The sequence below is a fragment of the Bubalus bubalis genome, chromosome 14 (assembly GCF_019923935.1).
Source record: "Bubalus bubalis isolate 160015118507 breed Murrah chromosome 14, NDDB_SH_1, whole genome shotgun sequence".
Taxonomy (NCBI): domain Eukaryota; kingdom Metazoa; phylum Chordata; class Mammalia; order Artiodactyla; family Bovidae; genus Bubalus; species Bubalus bubalis.
This window is the reverse complement of record NC_059170.1, coordinates 66,856,039-66,876,741: the sequence shown is the minus strand read 5'-3', so window position 1 is coordinate 66,876,741 and position 20,703 is coordinate 66,856,039. Positions and strand designations below refer to the sequence as shown.

At 42.7% G+C, this 20,703-nt stretch overlaps 1 protein-coding gene across 3 annotated transcripts in view; it reads left to right on the top strand.

Annotated features, from left to right (window-relative positions):
• Positions 1-20,703, top strand: part of CAMK1D (calcium/calmodulin dependent protein kinase ID) — a 392,897-nt gene that overhangs the window by 81,701 nt on the left and 290,493 nt on the right. The window lies entirely within an intron of this gene.

Genomic DNA, 20,703 nt, shown 5'->3' with positions numbered 1-20,703 from the left:
ATGCGCTTTGACATGGAACCGGACCATGAGTAGGTGACAGAAGGTGAAGCTGGTTGAATGCGTTGTGAGAAGGTGAGGCTACCCGCTCTGTTTCATTTCTCAGAAGCTAAGTCAGTGCATTCCGTGCTTATTGAGCCAATCAGCCAATCTGCCATGTCAGGCACTATTTTAGGTGTCAGCAGGCACCTTAAGGTCCAAGCTTCTACAAAGCCTGCATTTTCAAAAGAGCAGACAGACAAGCAGGTGATGAGTGAGGGAGAGAAGCCTCCTGCTGCTGGGGTCCAGGGGAGGAAGTAAAAGGAACCCATGCTGAGGTCAGAAGGGAGGGTCATTGCTGATCTTCATCCATCTTCATGGTGCCTTCATGAACAGTATTCTTGCACATGGGATAATGAAGTAGGGTCAGTTCTCAATTCTGATCTTTTGCTATAGCAGTCAAGATTTCATTTTACTGTAAGATCGGTATCACTGAAGTTTCAAACAGAGACATAAAGACATCGGAGCAGTCACTGTACCCCAGTTTACTGCTGTGTTGGCAGGAGACCTGAATTTGGTGGAATAAATAAAAAGTGGATTTGACCATCATGGTTTGTTTTCACAACAGTGGGGCTGTAGTGGGGATAATTATCTATATGATTTGTGAGTATAACCATAGGCTATTAGGCAAGATATTTCTATGACAAGTCTGTTATTTGTTTTTTCCATTCATAAAATGGTTAAATATAAATTGTCCCTTTACTATAACATACTAACTATAGAAAGTATAAACACACACAACACACCATGTACCCTTCACATTCTATATTCATTGTCTGAAACTGCCATGGAGATAGTTCCACACTGGATAATATAGACGTGTGGAACATTTACTTCCTGTGTTTATTCTATTTGTTTTTTTTTTTTTTTCTTATTCTGGTCTCTTTATTGGCAGATTTCTCTTTCATAGTTTCTGAATCAGATGAAAGATTAATATGGTTATTTTTTTAAAGTTTCTATGATGAAATAACTTTTTGAAAGAGATTTTTCTCTGTTTCTTTGGGTTCAAGTCAATTTTGGTGAAACATGAGGAACAGAGATCAAAGGCATAGGAAAAATCTGATGGTCAGAGTGTTTCTTGCATCTCCAGTTCTATGACTTGAGTCTTGCTCAGATACAAAGGAGTAACAACACAGACTGGCGGCCAGACTTGGGAGTCTGAAATTTTCCTGGCAACCAAAGTCCAAACTATAGATGTATCTGGAGCCAGCATTCACAAACAATCCTAGGCTTGTGAGTGAAGTACAGAAGCACCTGCAATCAGAATTTGTTTTAAGGTTTGAAAAATGCAGAGTAATAAGATCTTTATTAATCATGATAAAGTCCATTCTGTGGAATAGTTAATGAAATGTCCAGGGGTTCCAGAATCCACAGCCATCCTGGGAAATGCACAGCAAGGTGAGGATGGAGGCTTGCTGTTGTATCTCCCTCTGCTTTATTGATGAAGGGGTTTGGGCCATCTTTGAGGTTGGATGTTTCAGAACTTTGTCAGATCTCTTCTCTTGGAATCCATCTCAGGGTGAATTCAGGAGGATGTGATCTTTGCTTCCTGGTAGATAAAGAAGAGAGGCTGTGACTGCACGAGGTCTTCCACTCTGCCACCTGCCTTACAGAATATTCGCCGGCATCACTGGACCTGGCTGGGGAGGTCGTTAAAGCTAGTCCCGTGATGGTGGGACTGCCCACACTCTCCATCATTGACAGCGAGGCCACAGCCTTGTAAACTGTGATTGATGTGCATCAAGCAGCTGTGCTTAGGGATAACGGGAGGAATGTAGGAACTGTGAGGATACACACTCGGTGCTTGCTGAGTTGTGTTTTATTCCTGAATTCATTTTTACAAAATTATTTTTATTTTTAAAATTTTACAGAGTGAAGTAAGCCAGAAAGAAAAACACCAATACAGTATACTAATGCATATATATGGAATTTAGAAAGATGGTAACAATAACCCTGTGTACGAGACAGCAAAAGAGACACTGATGTATAGAACAGTCTTATGGACTCTGTGGGAGAGGGAGAGGGTGGGAAGATTTGGGAGAGTGGCATTGAAACATGTAAAATATCATGTATGAAACGAGTTGCCAGTCCAGGTTCGATGCACGATACTGGATGCTTGGGGCTGGTGCACTGGGACGACCCAGAGGGATGATATGGGGAGGGAGGAGGAAGGAGGGTTCAGGATGGGGAACACATGTATATCTGTGGCGGATTCATTTTGATATTTGGCAAAACTAATACAATTTTGTAAAGTTTAAAAATAAAATAAAATTAAAAAAATTTTTTATTGGGGGTATAGCTGATTTACAGTGTTGTGTTAGTTTCAGGTATACAGCAAAGTAGATCAGTTATACATATGTGTGCGTGAGTGCTCAGTCACTTCATTCATGTCCGACTCTTTGTGACCCTATAGACTGTAGCCTGCCTGGCTTCTCTGTCCGTGGGATTCTCCAAGCAAGAATACTGGAGTGGGTTGCTGTGCCCTCCTCCAGGGAATCTTTGCAACCCAGGGATCAAACCCAGGTCTTTTACATCTCCTGCATTAGCAGGCAGCTTCTTTACCACTAACCCTACCTGGGAAGCCCCACATATACATATATTCACTCTTTTTTAGATTCTTTTCCCAGATAGGTCATTACAGAGTATTGAGTAGAGTTCCTTATGCTATACAGTAGGTCCTTAATATACCAGTTTTATGTATGTGAAAGTGAAAGTGTTAGTTGCTCTGTTGTGTCCAACTCTTTGTGAGCCCATGACCTGTAGCCCACCATAGTGTATATATATCAACCCCAATCTCCCAGTTTATTCCTCCCCCCTCAACTTTCCCCTTGGCAACAATAGGTTTGTTTTCTATGTCTATAACTCTACTGAATTCAAAGAGGAAATAAGAGAGAGACAGATGCAAAGGTGAGACATTTGGGCGATGGGGAATTTCAACCAAGGTGGGCTGTTTCTCTAATGCCTTTTGCTCTTTGGGATAACGAGAGAGGTTTTTAACAATTCCATTCACCATTGCAACAAAAAGAATAAAATACTTAGGAATATATCTGCCTTAAGAAACAAAAGACCTATATATAGAAAACTATAAAACACTGGTGAAAGAAATCAAAGAGGACACAAATAGATGGAGAAATATACCATGTTCATGGATCGGAAGAATCAATATAGTGAAAATGAGTGTGCTACCCAGAGCAATTTATAGATTCAATGCAATCCCTATCAAGCTACCAATGGTATTTTTCAGAGAAATAGGACAAATAATTTCACAATTTGTATGGAAATATAAAAAACCTCGAATAACCAAAGCAATCTTAAGAAAGAAGAATGGAACTGGAGGAATCAACCTGCCTGACTTCAGTCTCTACTACAAAGCCACAGTCATCAAGACAGTATGGTACTGGCACAAAGACAGAAATATAGGTCAATGGAACAAAATAGAAAGCCCAGAGATAAATCCACGCACCTATGGACACCTTATCTTTGAAAAAGGAGGCAAGAATATACAATGGAGAAAAGACAATCTCTTTAACAAGTGGTGCTGGGAAAACTGGTCAACCACTTGTAAAAGAATGAAACTAGAACATTTTCTAACACCATACACAAAAATAAACTCAAAATGGATTAAAGATCTAAATGTAAGACCAGAAACTATTAAACTCCTAGAGGAAAACATAGACAAAACACTCTCCGACATAAACCACAGCAGGATCCTCTATGACCCACGTCCCAGAATATTGGAAATAAAAGCAAAAATAAATGGGACTTAATTAAAATTAAAAGCTTCTGCACAACAAAGAAAACTATAAGCAAGGTGAAAAGACAGCCTTCAGAATGGGAGAAAATAATAGCAAATGAAGCAACGGGCAAAGAATTAATATCAAAAATGTATAAGCAACTCCTGTGGCTCAATTCCAGAAAAATAAAAGACCCATTGAAAAAGTGGACCAAATAACTAAACAGACATTTCTCCAAAGAAGACATACAGATGGCTAACAAACACCTGAAAAGATGCTCAGCATCACTCATTATCAGAGAAATCCAAGTCAAAACCACAATGAGGTACCATTCACGCCAGTCAGAATGGCTACTATCCAAAAGTTTACAAACAATAAATGGTGGAAAGGGTGTGGAGAAAAGGGAACCCTCTTACATCGTTGGTGGGAATGCAAACTAGTACAGCCACTATGGAGAACAGTGTGGAGATTCCTTAAAAAACTGGAAATAAAACTGCCATATGATGCAGCAATCCCACTGCTGGGCATACACACCGAGGAAACCAGAATTGAAAGAGACACCCTAATATTGCAGCACTGTTTATAATAGCCAGGACATGGAAGCAACCTAGATGTCCATCAGCAGATGAATGGATAAGAAAGCTGGGGTACATATACACAATGGAATGTTACTCTGCCATTAAAAAGAGTACATTTGAATCAGTTCTAATGAGGTGGGTGAAACTGGAGCTTATTATACAGAGTGAAGTAAGCCAGAAAGAAAAACACCAATACAGTATACTAACACATATATATGGAATTTAGAAAGAAGGTAACGATAACCCTGTATGTGAGACAGCAAAAGAGACACAGATGTACAGAACAGTCTTTTGGACTCTGGGAGAGAGTGAGGGTGGAATGATATGGGAGAATGGCATTGAAACATGTAAAATATCATATGTGAAACAAATCGCCAGTCCAGGTTTGATGCACAATACAGGGTGCTCGGGGCTGGTGCGCTGGGATGACCCAGAGGGATAGGATGGGGAGGAAGGTGGGAGGAGGGTTCAGGATGGGGAACACATGTACACTCATGGTGGATTCAAGTCAAAGTATGGCAAAATCAATACAATATTGTAAAGTAAAATAAATTAATATAAAAAAATAAAGTAAGCATACCCCCAAAGCAGTGCACCAGCTTAGGGATCTTTCACAACTGGTTTTAGGCCTTCTTCCTCTACAATTGTAGTTGATATATGCTCCTAATAGCAGATTAGTGGTGCTAAGAGGAGACTATATTGTTTTACCAACATATCTTTGGACGCAGAAGTTTGTTGCTTGTCACAAAAACTGAAGTCTGCTTCTCCTGGGACCCCCTCCATCTCCTGTGTACACAGTAGATGCTATGTTCTGGTATCCATTTCCCCCGAATATTCCTGTCCAACATTTCTTACATCTTGTGCACAAATCAAGATCCTTAGCTTTTTTTGTGAGTCAGTGAAAGAAGATGAATATGTGTTCACAGTGGTCTTAGTGTTTTGGCTAAGCCCCACCTATGTTAATTTCATGAAAAATAAATGATTCTTTTGTGGACATGTTTTCCTGAAGGGACAGTTTGTATTTCTGGCCTGTTAAGAGTTTTTAAAACTACTGATAAGCATTTGACCATATTTGTGAACATCTCAAGGCAACCTGGAAGGATGGGTGTGAAGTGTAATAGTATCAAGGACAACAGAATAGAGTTGACATTTGTGTATTTTATTGGCACTCACTAAGATTTCTTTGTCATATGTGTAACGAGAAAGGAGAGACATCAAAGGACAGATGAAACAGGCTCACTGGGCTGATTTGATCCAGGGAGCTTTTATGTATTTATAACCGGTTAAGATAAGGGGGTCTTCTCAGGTTGCTGAGATAATGCAGAGGGAAGCACTTAACAGCAGCATGGATAGGACCATTCTGAAGGGCTGGGAAGAAAAAAGGAGCGTGATGCTAGAGAAGGTGCATCTCTTGGCAAAATTCTGTTGAGCAAACTGTGGCTGCAGTTTGTCATGGGAGCAAGCTTATTTCCTGACTCATAGAGTTAGGGAATGAAAATAAACTCTTTAGAGTTGATATATAGGCTTCCCAGGTTGAGCACAGTGGTATAGAATCTACTTGCCAATGCAGGAGATGTAGGAGTTGTGAGTTTGATCCCTGGGTCAGGAAGATCCCCTGAAGAAAGAAATGGCAACCCACTCCAATTTTCTTGCTGGGACAATCCCACGGACAGAGGACCCTGGCAGGCTGCAGTCAATGGAGTTGCAAAAAGTTGGACACAACTGAGTGACTGAGCATGCATGTATGCATGCATGCATGCACACACACACATATATAAATGTGTCATGTATTGGTGCTTATGAGTGTTTTTTAGTAAATTTGATGATTTGTTTATATTCAGAAGTTGACCTTTTTAAGTAAACAAGGAGAATTCATTCCCCACCAGCACTTCTGTATCTTTATCAACCAATTTTCTCATATCTGTGGTTGCCACTGGTGTGTTTTCACTACCAAGTTGCTGGTGCTTTTTTCTCATCTGAGACTCAGAGGATGTGATATAAAATGCTGAGCTGGGTTCTGAGTTAAAATGTATCTCAAAACAGTAATAAAAAGTCCCTGGCTGTTTGTCCTTTTTCTCAGGATCGTTGAATTTCTAAGTAAGAAATTAACCAGGATAATGGTGTGTCAACACGTAGCACAGGCCTTGGCAGATGGATGTTCAATAAAATGTTCTTTTCCTTCACCAGCAGAAGTGCTTTTCAGCCTTCCCCCCAGTACTCTCCAGAGTGGAGAGAAGCAAACACACGCTCTCAGGCATCTCTGGGTGGTTCACGGACTGTCCTGAGGACACCGATGCATCGGGAAGACGTGCCATCGTAATCTCGTGGCTTCTCCCACCCCCTGGCACCCACACTATAATTTGAGAAGTTTAATGTTAATGGCTAATGTCAGACAAGGCAGCAAGGAGTGATCAGTATAGACACTTCAGGTGTGTTTTGCCACATTTCAAGTTCTTTGAAATTTGGCCACTTAGAAATCACTGGTAAGGCAATTCTCTTCAGTAGAAGTCCAAGTACACACTTGCTTGCCAGTCATTCTGAGCATCCAGCAGGGGATAATCATTTCTAAACCCTGCATTTGTGTGTATGGCCATAAAGTGGAAATCCGGTGAGGACACAACCGTAAAGTCCCTAGAATTCTGTGTGTGTTAGTTATATGCAGAGCTTTAGTGGGGGATTTCTAATTGAAGGATAAGATAGCAGGGTGGCATTTCTTTACCAGTTCAGATAAACGAAAAGAAGAAACAAATCCTCCTTCTCACCTGGGCATTTCTGAAACAGCCGCTTATTACAGACCATTCTCAATTATCCTGAGATTGGTGCAGATAGTTAAAATTCTCTGATAATCCTAAAATGTCACTTTGGTTGTTACTTTCCTGTTTCTATTGAATGAATCTTATTTCAAAAACAGCTTTTGACCCAAGGGGTAACATTTTGAGCGGCCACTAGTAGACTATTCACATCGTCCCGTTGAATCATCCCTTCAACCCTGCAGTGTGGCTGTTAGCCCACATCATGGATGAGGGGACCAGGGTTTTGGGAAGCAAGTGCCAGGTCACCAGTGAATTAGGGGGCTGCGGAGTAATTTCACCTCCCCGACTCAAGGCATACTCTCTCAAACTATTGCCTGCTCCCTGGTAGAAATGGAATAAAATGCCCTAAATGCTAGGAGGAGGCTGGAGAAAGGTTAAATAATCTTGAATCATCAAGTCCTGAGTAACCAAGAACTGATAAATAAATATTTGAGAGATTTAGTTTCAGTTTCTTCATGTAAAAGTACTGATACAAATTGTAGAAAGCAAATTAGATCATGGATTAAAAATACTTTGATACGCACCAGCAGCAGTAAATATGCCCAGCAAGAATGTTGGTTCCCTAAACTTCTGTCCATTGAGAAGAGTCTGTTTTGGGGACTGTTCAGTTCAGTCGCTCAGTCGTGTCTGACTCTTTGCGACCCCATGAATCGCAGCACGCCAGGCCTCCCTGTCCATCACCAACTCCTGGCGTTCACCCAGACTCACGTCCATTGAGTCAGTGATGCCATCCAGCCATCTCATCCTCTGCCGTCCCCTTCTCCTCCTGCCCCCAGTCCCTCCCAGCATCAGAGTCTTTTCCAATGAGTCAACTCTTCACATGAGGTGGCCAAAGTACTGGAGTTTCAGCTTTAGCATCATTCCTTCCAAAGAAATCCCAGGGCTGATCTCCTTCAGAATGGAGTGGTTGGATCTCCTTGCAGTCCAAGGGACTCTCAAGAGTCTTCTCCAACACCACAGTTCAAAAGCATCAATTCTTTGGTCCTTCTGGGTTACGGGAGGGTCATCACGGTAGCTCTGAAGGGCTGTTTAAGCTGGCTGAGAGCAGCATCTACTCTGGACAAATAGAAGCTGCCATACAAAGCAGCGTGTTAAATGAAGGTTGTCATGGCCTGGAGCACACTTGTTGTTGAAGTTCTCCCAAACCTTCTGGCTAAAAGGTACACAGGGTTTTGAGAACTCATTCTGAAACAAAGTACAGGTTCTCTCTATCAGCCCTGCTCCTTGAGAAACTTGCTCCTGAATATGTGAAGAGCAGAAAAAAAGTGAAGGATGCTGCCACAGTTAAGTAGTCAGAGTTGGTGGTGGGGAATCCACTCTCATGTTTTCTGGGCAGCTGGAATTCTGGGAGCAGATGAATTGTTACTGGGGCAACGTTCTGGTGTGAATAGTGCGGTTATTTCAAGGGTGTCTAAATATTTTCACCTCTGTTTAAAAAATCAGATTGTCAGTTACACAAGGGCTTCCTCACTGATTTCTCTCTCATCACTGTTCATTTTCTGAGACCATCAACTGAGACAGACATTGTAATGCCTGGTGTAGTAACTGGCATGCTGAGGCACGACGTGTGTATTTACTGAATGACGGCAGCCTGGACGGTACTCAGGCTCAGGCTGTGTGATGATCATGGGTAGGATGACCTCTTGGTTGGTCTCTATTCACATGAAACATGTATTATTTGGGTTTTCTTTAATGGACATTTTTAATTGAGGCAATAGTTGATTTACATGAACACGGGAGTAATATACATATAACATATTACAGGGATAATACAGAGAGAGCTTATGTACCCTTGGGGCGTCCCTGGTGGCTCAGATGGTAAACAATCTGCCTGCAATACAGGTTTCGATCCGTGGTTCGGGATGGTCCCCTGAAGAAGGGAATGGCTACCCACTCCAGTATTCTTTCCTGGAGAATCCCACAGACAGAGGAGCCTGGTGGGCCAGGATTGAGGGCTGAAGGGAGTGACAGAGGATGAGATGCTTGGCTGGTGTCATCGATTCAATGGACATGAGTTTGAGGAAACTCTGGGAGTTTGTGAAGGACAGGGAAGCCTGGTGTACTGCAGTCCATGAGATTGCAAAGAGTTGGACATGACTTAGCGACTGAACAACCACAACATGTGCCCTTTATCCAGTTTCTCCCAGTGGTAACATCTTACAGCACTGTAGCCCAATATCACACCTGGATGACAGGCCACCCTGCCACTAGGATGATCTGCTGATTTTACCCAAATTTTTTTCCCAAATAATTAATAAAAAATATTTATTTATTTTAATTGGAGGATAATTACTTTACAGTATTGTGATGGCCTCTGTCACACATCAGCGTGAATTGACCATAGGCATACCTGTGATGCTTCGCTCTTGAGCCCCTCTCCCACCTCCTTCCCTACTCCATCCCTCCAGGTTGTCACAGGGCACCGGCTTTGGGTTCCTTGTGTCATACATCAAACTTCCACTGGCTATTTGGCAATGTATACGTTTCAGGGCTATTCTCTCAGATCATCCTACCTTCTCCTTCTCCCACTGTGTCCAAAAGTCTGTTCTTTATGTCTGTGTCTCCTTTGCTGCCATGCACGTAGGATTGTCAGTACTGTCTTTCTAGATTCCATATATATGCATTCAGTTCAGTTCAATCGCTCAGTCGTGTCCGACTCTTTGCGACCCCATTAACCGCAGCACACCAGGCCTCCCTGTCCATCACCAACTCCTGGAGTTCACTCAAACCCATGTCCATTGTGTCCGTGATGCCATCCAACCATCTCATCCTCTGTCGTCCCCTTCTCCGCCTGCCCTCAATCTTTCCCAACATCAGAGTCTTTTCAAATGAGTCAGCTCTTTGCATCAGGTGGCCAAAGTATTGGAGTTTCAGCTTCAACATCCGTCCCTCCAACCCAGGACTGATTTCCTTTAGGATGGACTGGTTGAATCTCCTTGCAGTCCAAGGGACTCTCAAGAGTCTTCTCCAACACCACAGTTCAAAAGCATCAATTCTTCAGTGCTCAGCTTTCTTTATAGTCCAACTCTCACATCCATACATGACCACAGGAAAAACCATAGCCTTGTGTAGACGGACCTTCTTTGGCAAAGTTATGTCTCTGCTTTTTAATATGCTGTCTGGGTTGGTCATACCTTTCCTTCCAAGGAGCAAGTGTTTTTTAATTTCATGGCTGCAGTCACCATCTGCAGTGATTTTGGAGCCCCCAAAAATAAAGTCTGACACTGTTTCCACTGTTTCCCCATCTATTTGCCATGAAGTGATGGGACCAGATGCCATGATCTTCGTTTTCTGAATGTTGAGCTTTAAGCCAACTTTTTCACTCTCTTCTTTCACTTTCATCAAGAGGCTCTTTAGTTCTTCTTCACTTTCTGCCATAAGGGTGGTGCCATCTGCATATCTGAGGTTATTGATATTTCTCCTGGCAATGTTGATTCCAGCTTGTGCTTCCTCCAGCCCAGCGTTCATGATGTACTCTGCATATAAGTTAAATAAGCAGGGTGACAATATACAGCCTTAACATACTCCTTTTCCTATTTGGAACCAGTCTGTTGTTCCATGTCCAGTTCTAACTGTTGCTTCCTGACCTGTATACAGGTTTCTCAAGAGGCAGGTCAGGTAGTCTGGTATTCCCATCTCTTTCAGAATTTTCTACAGTTTATTATGATCCACACAGTCAAAGGCTTTGGCATAGTCAATAAAGCAGAAATAGATGTTTTTCTGGAACTCTCTTGCTTTTTCGATGATCCATAGGATGTTGGCAATTTGATCTCTGGTTCCTCTGCCTTTTCTAAAACCAGCTTGAACATCTGGAAGTTCACAGTTCATGTACTGATGAAGCCTGGCTTGGAGAATTTTGAGCATTACTTTACTAGCGTGTGAGATGAGTGCAATTTTGTGGTAGTCTGAGCATTCTTTGGCATTGCCTTTCTTTGGGATTGCAATGAAAACTGACCTTTTCCAGTCCTGTGGCCACTGCTGAGTTTTCCAAATTTGCTGGCATGTTGAGTGCAGCACTTTCACAGCATCATCTTTTAGAATTTGAAATAGCTCAACTGGAATTCCATCACCTCCACTAGCTTTGTTCGTAGTGATGCTTCCTAAGGCCCACTTGACTTCACATTCCAGGATGTCTGGTTCTAGGTGAGTGGGAGTGATCACACCATTGTGATTATCTGGATCGTGAAGCTCTTTTTTGTATAGTTCTGTGTATTCTTGCCACCTCTTCTTAATATCTTCTGCTTCTGTTAGGTCCATACCATTTCTGTCCTTTATTGAGCCCATCTTTGTGTGAAATATTCCCTTGGTATCTCTAATTTTCTTGAAGAGATGGCTAGTCTTTACTATTCTGTTGTTTTCCTCTATTTCTTTGCACTGATTGGTGAGGAAGGCTTTCTTATCTCTCCTTGCTATTCTTTGGAACTCTGCATTCAAATGGGTATATCTTTCCTTTTCTCCTTTGCTTTTTGCTTCTCTTCTTTTCACAGCTATTTGTAAGGTCTCCTCAGACGGCCATTTTGCTTTTTTGTATTTCTTTTTCTTGGGGATGGTCTTGCTCCCTGTCTCCTGTACAATGTCATGAGCCTCCGTCCAGAGTTCATCAGGCACTCTATCAGATCTAGTCCCTTAAATCTATTTCTCACTTCCACTGTATAGTCATAAGGGATTTGATTTAGGTAATACCTGAATGGTCTAGTGGTTTTCCCCATTTTCTTCAATTTAAGTCTGAATTTGGCAATAAGGAGTTCATGATCCAAGCCACAGTCCGCTCCTGGTCTTGTTTTTGCTGACTGTATAGAGCTTCTCCATTTTTGGCCGCAAAGGATATAATCAATCTGATTTTGGTGTTAGCCATCTGGTGATGTCCATGTGTAGAGTATTCTCCTGTGTTGTTGGAAGAGGGTGTTTGCTATGACCAGTGTGTTCTCTTGGCAGAACTCTGTTAGCCTTTGCCCTGCTTCATTCCATATTCCAAGGCCAAATTTGCCTGTTACTCCAGGTGTTTCTTGATTTCCTACTTTTGCATTCCAGTCCCCTATAATGAGAAGGACATCTTTTTTGGGTGTTCATTCTAGAAGGTCTTGTAAGTCTTCATAGAACCGTTCAACTTCAGCTTCTTCTGCATTACTGGTCAGGGCATAGACTTGGATTACCATGATATTGAATGGTTTGCCTTGGAAACGAACAGAGATCATTCTGTCGTTTTTGAGATTGCATCCAAATACTGCATTTCAGAATCTTTTGTTGACCATGATGGCACTCCATTTCTTCTGAGGGATTCCTGCCCACAGTAGTAGATATAATGGTCATCTGAGTTAAATTCACCCATTCCCGTCCATTTTAGTTCACTGATTCCTAGAATGTCGACGTTCACTCTTGCCATCTCCTGTTTGACCACTTCCAATTTGCCTTGATTCATGGACCTGACATTCCAGGTTCCTATGCAATATTGCTCTTTACAGCATCGAATCTTGCTTCTATCACCAGTCCCATCCACAACTGGGTGGTGTTTTTGCTTTGGCTCCATCCCTTCATTCTTTTTGGAGTTATTTCTCCACTGATCTCCAGTAGCATATTGGGCACCTACTGACCTGGGGAGCTCATCTCTCAATGTCCTATCTTTTTGCCTTTTCATACTGTTCATGGGATTCTTGAGGCAAGAATACTGAAGTGGTTTGCCATCCCCTTCTCCAGTGGACCACATTCTGTCAGACCTCTCCATCATGACCTGTCCATCTTGGGTGGCCCCACACGGCATGGCTTAGTTTCACTGAGTTAGACAATGCTGTGGTCCATGGGATCAGATTGGCTAGTTGTCTGTGATTGTGGTTTCAATCTGTCTGGCCTCTGATACCCTCTCTCAGCGACTACCGTCTTACTTGGGTTTCTCTTACCTTGGAGGTGAGGTATCTCTTCACAGCCTCTCCAGCAAAGCACAGCCGCAGCTCCTTACCTTGGATGTGGGGTAGCTCCTCTCGGCCGTGCTTGTGTGCCATCGCATATAATGCATTTAATATATGATATTTGTGTTTCTTTTTCTGACTTACTTCACTCTGTATAATAGGCTCTAGGTTCATCCACCTCGTTAGAACTGACTCAAATGTGTTCCTTTTCATAGCTGAGTAATATTCCATTGTGTATATGTACCACAACTTCCTTATCCATTCACCTGCTGATGGACATCTCAGTTGCTTCCATGTCCTAGCTATTGTAAATAGTGCTGCAGTGGACACTGGGGATACATGTGTCTTTTTCAATTGTGGTTTGCTCAGGATATAGGCCCAGTAGTGGGGTTGCTGGGTCATATGATAGTTTTTAGGGCTTCTCAGGTGGCACTAGTGATAAAAAACCCACCTGCTAATGCAGGTAGACCTGAGACACAGGTTTGACCCCTGAATCGGGACGATCCCTTGGAGGAGGGCATGGCAACCCACTCCAGGGTTCTTGCCTGGGGAATCTCATGGAAGGAGCCTGGCACGCTGCAGCCCATAGGCTTGCATGGAGTTGGACATGACTGAAGCGACTCAGTATGCATGCACGAATGGCAGTTTTATTCCTAATTTTTAAAGGAATCACCATTCTGTTCTCCATAGTGGTTGTATGGTTTGCATTCTCACCAACACTATAAACGGGTTCCCTTTTCTCCACACCTTCTCCAGCATTTGTTGTTTGTAGACTTTTTGATGACAGTCATTCTGATCAGTGTGAGATGATACCTCTGTAGTTTTTATTTGCATTTTTCAGTGAGGTATCATCCAAGTGATTTGAAAATAATGAAATTTGGTTGGAGAGGATAAAAGCCAGGAAGTAGGCTTGCATGGCAAAGATGGAACCTGACTTTGTGGACAGCTGCTGGGCTGAGGCTGGTTCCCAGATGCAGCGGAGAAGTGAGCATGGGGATGAATGGGGTGGGGAGTCCCCACCCCAGTTGAGGAGGAGAGGTTTTCCCAGGCTATTGGCCGAACTGAAAACAGAGTAGAACTCTGGCAGCTCAAAGGCAAGGAGGGAGCCTTGTCCTACATTTTCCAGGGATGAGCTGGCCCCCTGCTGGGCACCCCTACCGCCTGCCTGTGCCCCCCTTTCTCTCCAGCCCACGTGGCAGGAACATGTGTGATGGTTTACACTTGCAGGAGCTCGAGTCTGGTCTGCAGCCGAATCCTTGACCACACCCTACCCGTTTGGAGCCAGAGTTTCCTGAAGGTTTGAGAAGAATGAGCTTCTGTCTTTGTCATCTTTTCCTTTCATGAAGTTGTTTTTCTTATCGGATTCAGGCAAGCAAATAATTAGGTATTGGAGGGCTGGTGGTGCCTCCTTTTATCCATTATTTAGCAGTTTCTTCCCAAATCTCATCTGCCCCAGCAACCCACACAGCATCCTGCCCCCAGAGAGGTGGGTCATTAAGGCTGATGGAAATGAGATCACCATCTCCACGGGGAGAGATGCTCAGAGGAGGGAGACCTGCAGCTCCCCTGACACAGAGGAAACAGGAGAGGAGGCTGGTGGTCTAGTATAGGGCAAACATCTGGGTCTGTTCCTGTGATCCTGGATATCACAGCCCTTGTGAGCCCAAGGGGCTCATCTGAAGTGGAAAGGTGGCCTTGTTTCCTTTTGGGGAGAGAAAAAAACCACCCATCATTTTTATACTCCTGAATTAAATTCAGCATTCTAGAGTAGAAAGTTGAGGTTCCCCCACCCTCCCTCTTGCATATATAGACCTGTAAGTGTCTGCATTTCAGCCTGTCCAAGTTACTAACTCGTGCAGTTAACTCTTGCCGCTGAGGCAGGCCTTCCCTCTGGGATGCACAGGCAACCAGCCTTCCATTCCTTGCCTTTGCCCTAACCCTAACCCTAACCCTAACCCTTGGCTTAGACACAGCCAGGGAAGGCGACATTTGGATAATATTCCCTTATTTGGCTTGCCACCCTGTGCTATACATTTAGAAAATAAAAGACACGCCTTTCACAGGAATTACTAATTCTTAAGTAACTGCGTAAACAGCAAGTTACTATATGGGAACCCTGAGAGCTTTTTTCCCCCAGGAAAAGCTAATGTAATAACATGCTTTTGCAAATATAGTATAATATTATTTTGTACATTTTTAAGAATCTAGTTTTCAAATTTGTAGCTTCTGGAGAAACTAATGTATTTTACTTGAGTGATGATTTAGTTAAAAAGACCCTTTCAAGGGACTTGGAAAATGCACATGTTAAATTATTCTTTTAAGCTTTTATATATAATCAGTCTCTCTGAACCTTGTTATTCCTGGTAGATTTTTGTTCTGTGTCCTCACTTTTTTGGTTTACTAGGTTCTTCTTCTTAAGTATTGAACATTCTCTTCGGGGCACATTCTGATGTTTAAGTAAATGGATGAGAACCAGAAAAAGGATGGTGAATTTCCACTTGATTGCTTTGGATTTTTCTTTGTATTCAAAGATACATCTCAGTGGTTCCAAATGTTCACATATTAGTAAGCAACCAGATAATTAGATATTTCAGATGGTCTCAAAATGTCCATTGTTACAGAAACACAGTTAGCCTCGAGGGCTGCATTTGCCTTCCAGCTTTCATAATGATTTTGTCTAATGCTTTGAAAACCTTGGCTTAGTACGTCTAGGCTTGCTTTTGTAAATTATGGAAAGTGTGCTCCCCCCACTTTGTATAAGATGCAAAACCTTGAAGAATATAAAAATCAACTCTAATCTTGTCACTCAAAAATAACCGCTGTTAAATTTTAATATATTTTCCAGGCTTTTTCTATGCATAAATAGTTAACACAATTGCTTTCATATCGTGTGTTGTTTCTTCCATTTTTAATTAAATGACATAACTGGGCATTTTTCTTATATTGCAGCATTGCCCCCAAATACTATATATGTCTTTTGAAACCCAAGAAATCCAGTCTTGGTTTGAAGTGAGTGTCATGGACCAGTGTATTGCTACCTCTATACTAAACAGGGCCACCCTGTGTATGTGTGTGTTTTTGTGTATGGTGTGCATGTGGTGTGTGTATGTATGTGTGTGTATGTGTAGGGGGTGTTGTGTGCTGCATACATGTGTGTATGCATGTGTGGTATATGGGTATGTATGTGTATAGGTGTATATGAATGTATATATACGTATGTGATGTGTATGTGTGTTGTGTGTACGTATGTATATGTGTGTGTGTGGTGTGTGTATATGTATGTGTGTGTGGTGTGTATATGGATATGCACGTGTGGGTGTGTGGATGTGTGTGGGTGTATGTATGCATGTATAGGTTTGTGTGGTGTGTATGTGTAGTGTGTGTGTGTGTGTATGAGTGTGTGTGGGGTTGACCCTCCCTCTGGCAGTCAGCGTGCCATCAGTCCCCTCTCATTCTCCTCTCTTGCTCCGTGTCTTCCTGTCACCCCGTGTGTGTTTCTGGCATACTTATTTTTAGTGTTCCTTCTGCATTGGCTGCTGTGGATCAGAAGCCGGAGGCCAAGCTGCTGCACATTGATCAGCTCCCCTGCCTGTGTGCATGCTCCCTGCAGGTGGTGGGAGCGGACTTGCTCATCCTGGAGGGTGGGCTTCAGCCCTGGTCGACATCTACACCTGGGTACAAGTGGGGTGGCTTCCTTTTGGTCCTCTTTCATGTTTATTTGGGGCCTGAACTCACTTGTCCTGATGTTGACTTCTAACTGGAAATAGCACCTCATTTTAGATGGTGAGCCCACTTTTCAGTGTGGGGCTAGCTTTGCCTGTCAGGTGACCATATGAAATGCGTCCTGAGTCTTTGACTAGAGCTCAACAACCTTGAACCTGCAGGTTAAAGGCCAGGAGTGATCCTGGCTGCTGAGGGCCTTTCCGCTCTTTAGTTCCTGAGAATCATGAAAGACAGCACTAGAAACCACCTACCACATTGCACCCCACCCTGGGTTCTCCACCTATCTCTCCACCTGCCAAATGGGTCTCAGATTTCTTCATTTACTGCTGGCGCGGTAACAAGGAGAGATGGTGAGAGAGTCGTGCTTCTGAACATGTTTAATCTAACATGTCTCTGCTCTTCTTTGCTTAGTGCACTTACCCCTGTTTGGGGTACATCACTCAGATTACTGAGGTGTGAGAGAGGGCACTTTGAGATACAGAGGAGCCACTCTCCACACGGCTCCCACCATTCTTCTCTGTGTGTTCCTGTCTAAAGTTATCACAGGCATGGATGGCTTGAGCCCTGGCAAGACCCGTGAGCCTCAGATAACCTGTGCACTGTGTCACTGATTGCTTGGCCCACGTGTCGTTTGATTCTTTCCTTCCTGAGATTAGGCTTCCCTGATGACTCAGATGGTAAAGCATCTGTCTGCAGTGTGGAAGACCGGGTTCGATCCCTGGGTTGGGAAGATACCCTGGAGAAGGAAATGGCAACCCACTCCAGTATTCTTACCTGGAAAATCCCATGGACAGCAGAGCCTGGCAGGCTACAGTCCATGGGGTCGCAAAGAGTAGGACATGACTGAATGACTTCACTTTCCCTGAGATTAAAAACCTTGCATCTCTTCCTTTCCCTGGAGCACATGCTTCTTCCCATGTGAAGTCTGGCACAGCTTTATTCCAGCCTGTCTTTTCTTTCCTCTCCCTTCCTTCCTGGTGTTGGTCTCACTCTTTATGCTCAACATTCATTCAGCTTTCACTGGATGTCTTCTATATGCCAGGCCTCTCCTTGAGGCCGCGTGCGCAGGGAACATTGTTAGTACAGACTCTGCCTCCCAGGAGCTCACTGCTCTTTACCTAGGGAGCCAGGTGAGCAGACACGTGTCCAAGGTGGGGATGGCTTTCATGGTGAGCAGGGGCCACCAGAAACTCAGAGAAAAGTGGACAAAAGTCCATCTAGGAAATAGGAAAGCCACCCATGGTGAAGTTATGCCCCTTAAAGAATTTACCAGGTCAACTTGGGGCAGAGGGTGTGCAGGCAGAAGGAACAGCACATGCAGAGCTGGAGGCATAAATGGTGTGGCGTGTTGGTGAAGATCAGTTTGCAGGGTTATCTGTGCAGGAATCAAGGGCAGAAGTTGCACTTGGATAAAGTAGATTGTGGCCACATCATGAAGATCCTTGTATATCAAAATGATAATATCTAACACATGGGAGCATTTTATAGCTATTAATTCATTTAATCCTTGTAACAACTCTAAGAGGGAGGAACTATTATTGTCTCCAATTTGCAGATGAATAAATTGAGGCCAGAGAGGCTGAGGTTTACAGGAAGTCTTTTAGACAGCAGGTGGTAGCGCTGGAGTTGAAGCCATGAGTCTACTCTGAGTGACCACATGGCCCAGAGGTAATTCTCTAGCTGGCAGCCTCTCATAGTCCAGAGCCGGACGTGCTGGCTGGCCCCAGGGTCCATGGAAAGGTGGGATGTCATGGGGGAAAGGATCTGAGATTTGTGCAGATAATTCTTTCTCTTTGGAGACAGATGGAAACTTGATCCAGGAAGGCTGTTTAGAAGTCCTTGCAATTTTTGTGGGGAATCTGGTGGAACAGTCTTTTTAGAATAACTTTCTTGGAATTATGTATACTGAAAAGGCAATTCTGGAACCTATTTTTAAACCAACATTCATTTATAACAAAGCATGCCCTATATGCTAATGGAGCTTAATGTTTGAATTAAACGAGAGATATGCTGATATTATTTAAAGTACTAATATTTTGCTATATAATAGAAAGGAATTTTTTTATTAGATGCTTCTCTTAAGTCTCTTTGGACTCTCCTTCCATTTCTGGGTTGGATGGGAGACTGGCAATTTCACTAATAGTACCTTTGGGGAATCCATGGAAACCAGGGAAAGTAGCTGCTCTGGGACACTGACCTTAATTGGTACCTCATCCATGAGACACAAAATGGGTTTCTAATCATGTTTTTGTAGTAAAATATATACACACACATACGTATATATGCACACATGACATATATATATATATCAAAGTTTACCATTTTAACTACTTTTAAGTATACAGTTTATTGGCATTAAGGACATTCACATTGTTGTACCACCATCACCACCATCCATCTCCAGAAACTGGAATGCTATACCTCATTAAATGATTTCCCATTTCCCCCCATTTCCTGCCTCTGGCAGCCACTATTCTGCTTTCTGTCTCTGTGAATTTGACTACTGGAGGTATTTCATATGAATGAAATCATATAATGTTTGTCTTGCTGTGTCTGATTTATTTCATTTATAATGTCCTGAGGGTTCATCCATATTGTAGTATATGACAGAATTGCATTGCTTTTCAAGGCTGAATAATATTCCACCTTGGTTTATATAGATAAATCACATAAAATTATTTTATTGAAGTATAGCTGATTTGCAGTGTTGTGTTAATTTCTATTGTACAGCACAATGATTTGGATATATGTATGTGTGTGTGTGTCCCACACATTCTTTTTCATATTCTTTTCCATTATGGTTTATTGCAGGATATTGAATATAATTCCCTGTGCTATACAGTAGGACCTCCTTGTTTTTTATCTTTTCTATATATAATAGTTTGCACCTGCTAATCCCAAACTCCTGATCCATCCCTTCCCCAACCCCAACCTGGCAACCACAAATGTCTGTGAATCTGTTTATGTTTCATAAATAAGCTAATTTGTGTCATTATTTTAGATTCCACAAAAAAGTGATAGCATATGGTATTTGTCTTTCTCTGACTTACTTCACTTAATATGATAATCTCTAGGTGGATAAACTACATTTTGTTTCCATTCATCCGTCAATGGGCACTTGGGTTGCTCCCATCTTTTGGCTAGTGTGAATCATGCTGCTGTGAACATGTAGCAATTATCTGTTCAATTCCCTGCTTTCAGTTCTTTTGGGTCTTCCATGAGGTCTTAAGTCCTCCTAGATCTGGGTTTAAAAATTCTAGTATGGTTGTGTTTATAGGCATGGAAGTAGCCTCCTTCTTTTCTTTCCATTCCTACCATGTTGAATCAGACTTAATATAAGAGGTGGATTTCAAGAGAAGTGTGTTTTGGGTGGATTCTCCTCCCCACTTTTATGAAATAAGAAGCACAGTGGGCATGAAACAGGAAGCACTTACTGACAGATTCCAAGTAGGAGGTGGCTGCTCCCTGAGCTGGGCAAGTGCTGGTGGTGCTGGGGGGGGGGAGAAGAGGGCAGAGAGAGCAGTATTGATCTGGGCACAGTCTAGGAAGTAGAAATAGGGGCATTCATGAATCTGCACTTGTGGGGCATAAGGAAGAGAGAAAAATCTAGAGGGAGTCCCATATTTCTAGCTTGGGGGGACCACATGGCCCTGTTAATTAGGAGGACTGGCAAATGGGGAGAGTATTGAGAGCTGACAAATAGTATATCTAATATTTTGGGCTTCTCCAAACTAGAAGTTCCATGGGCCCACGGATGCTCTGTGAATGCTCTGCAGGGTGGGGATAATTGCAACACAACTGTCTAAGGGAACTAGAAGATGAAATAAAGATACAATGGAATTTAGAGTCCTATTCAAAGAGGATGGTTGTGTTTCTTTACAGATGTTTCCCTTACTGTGTCAGGATTTTTTTATTT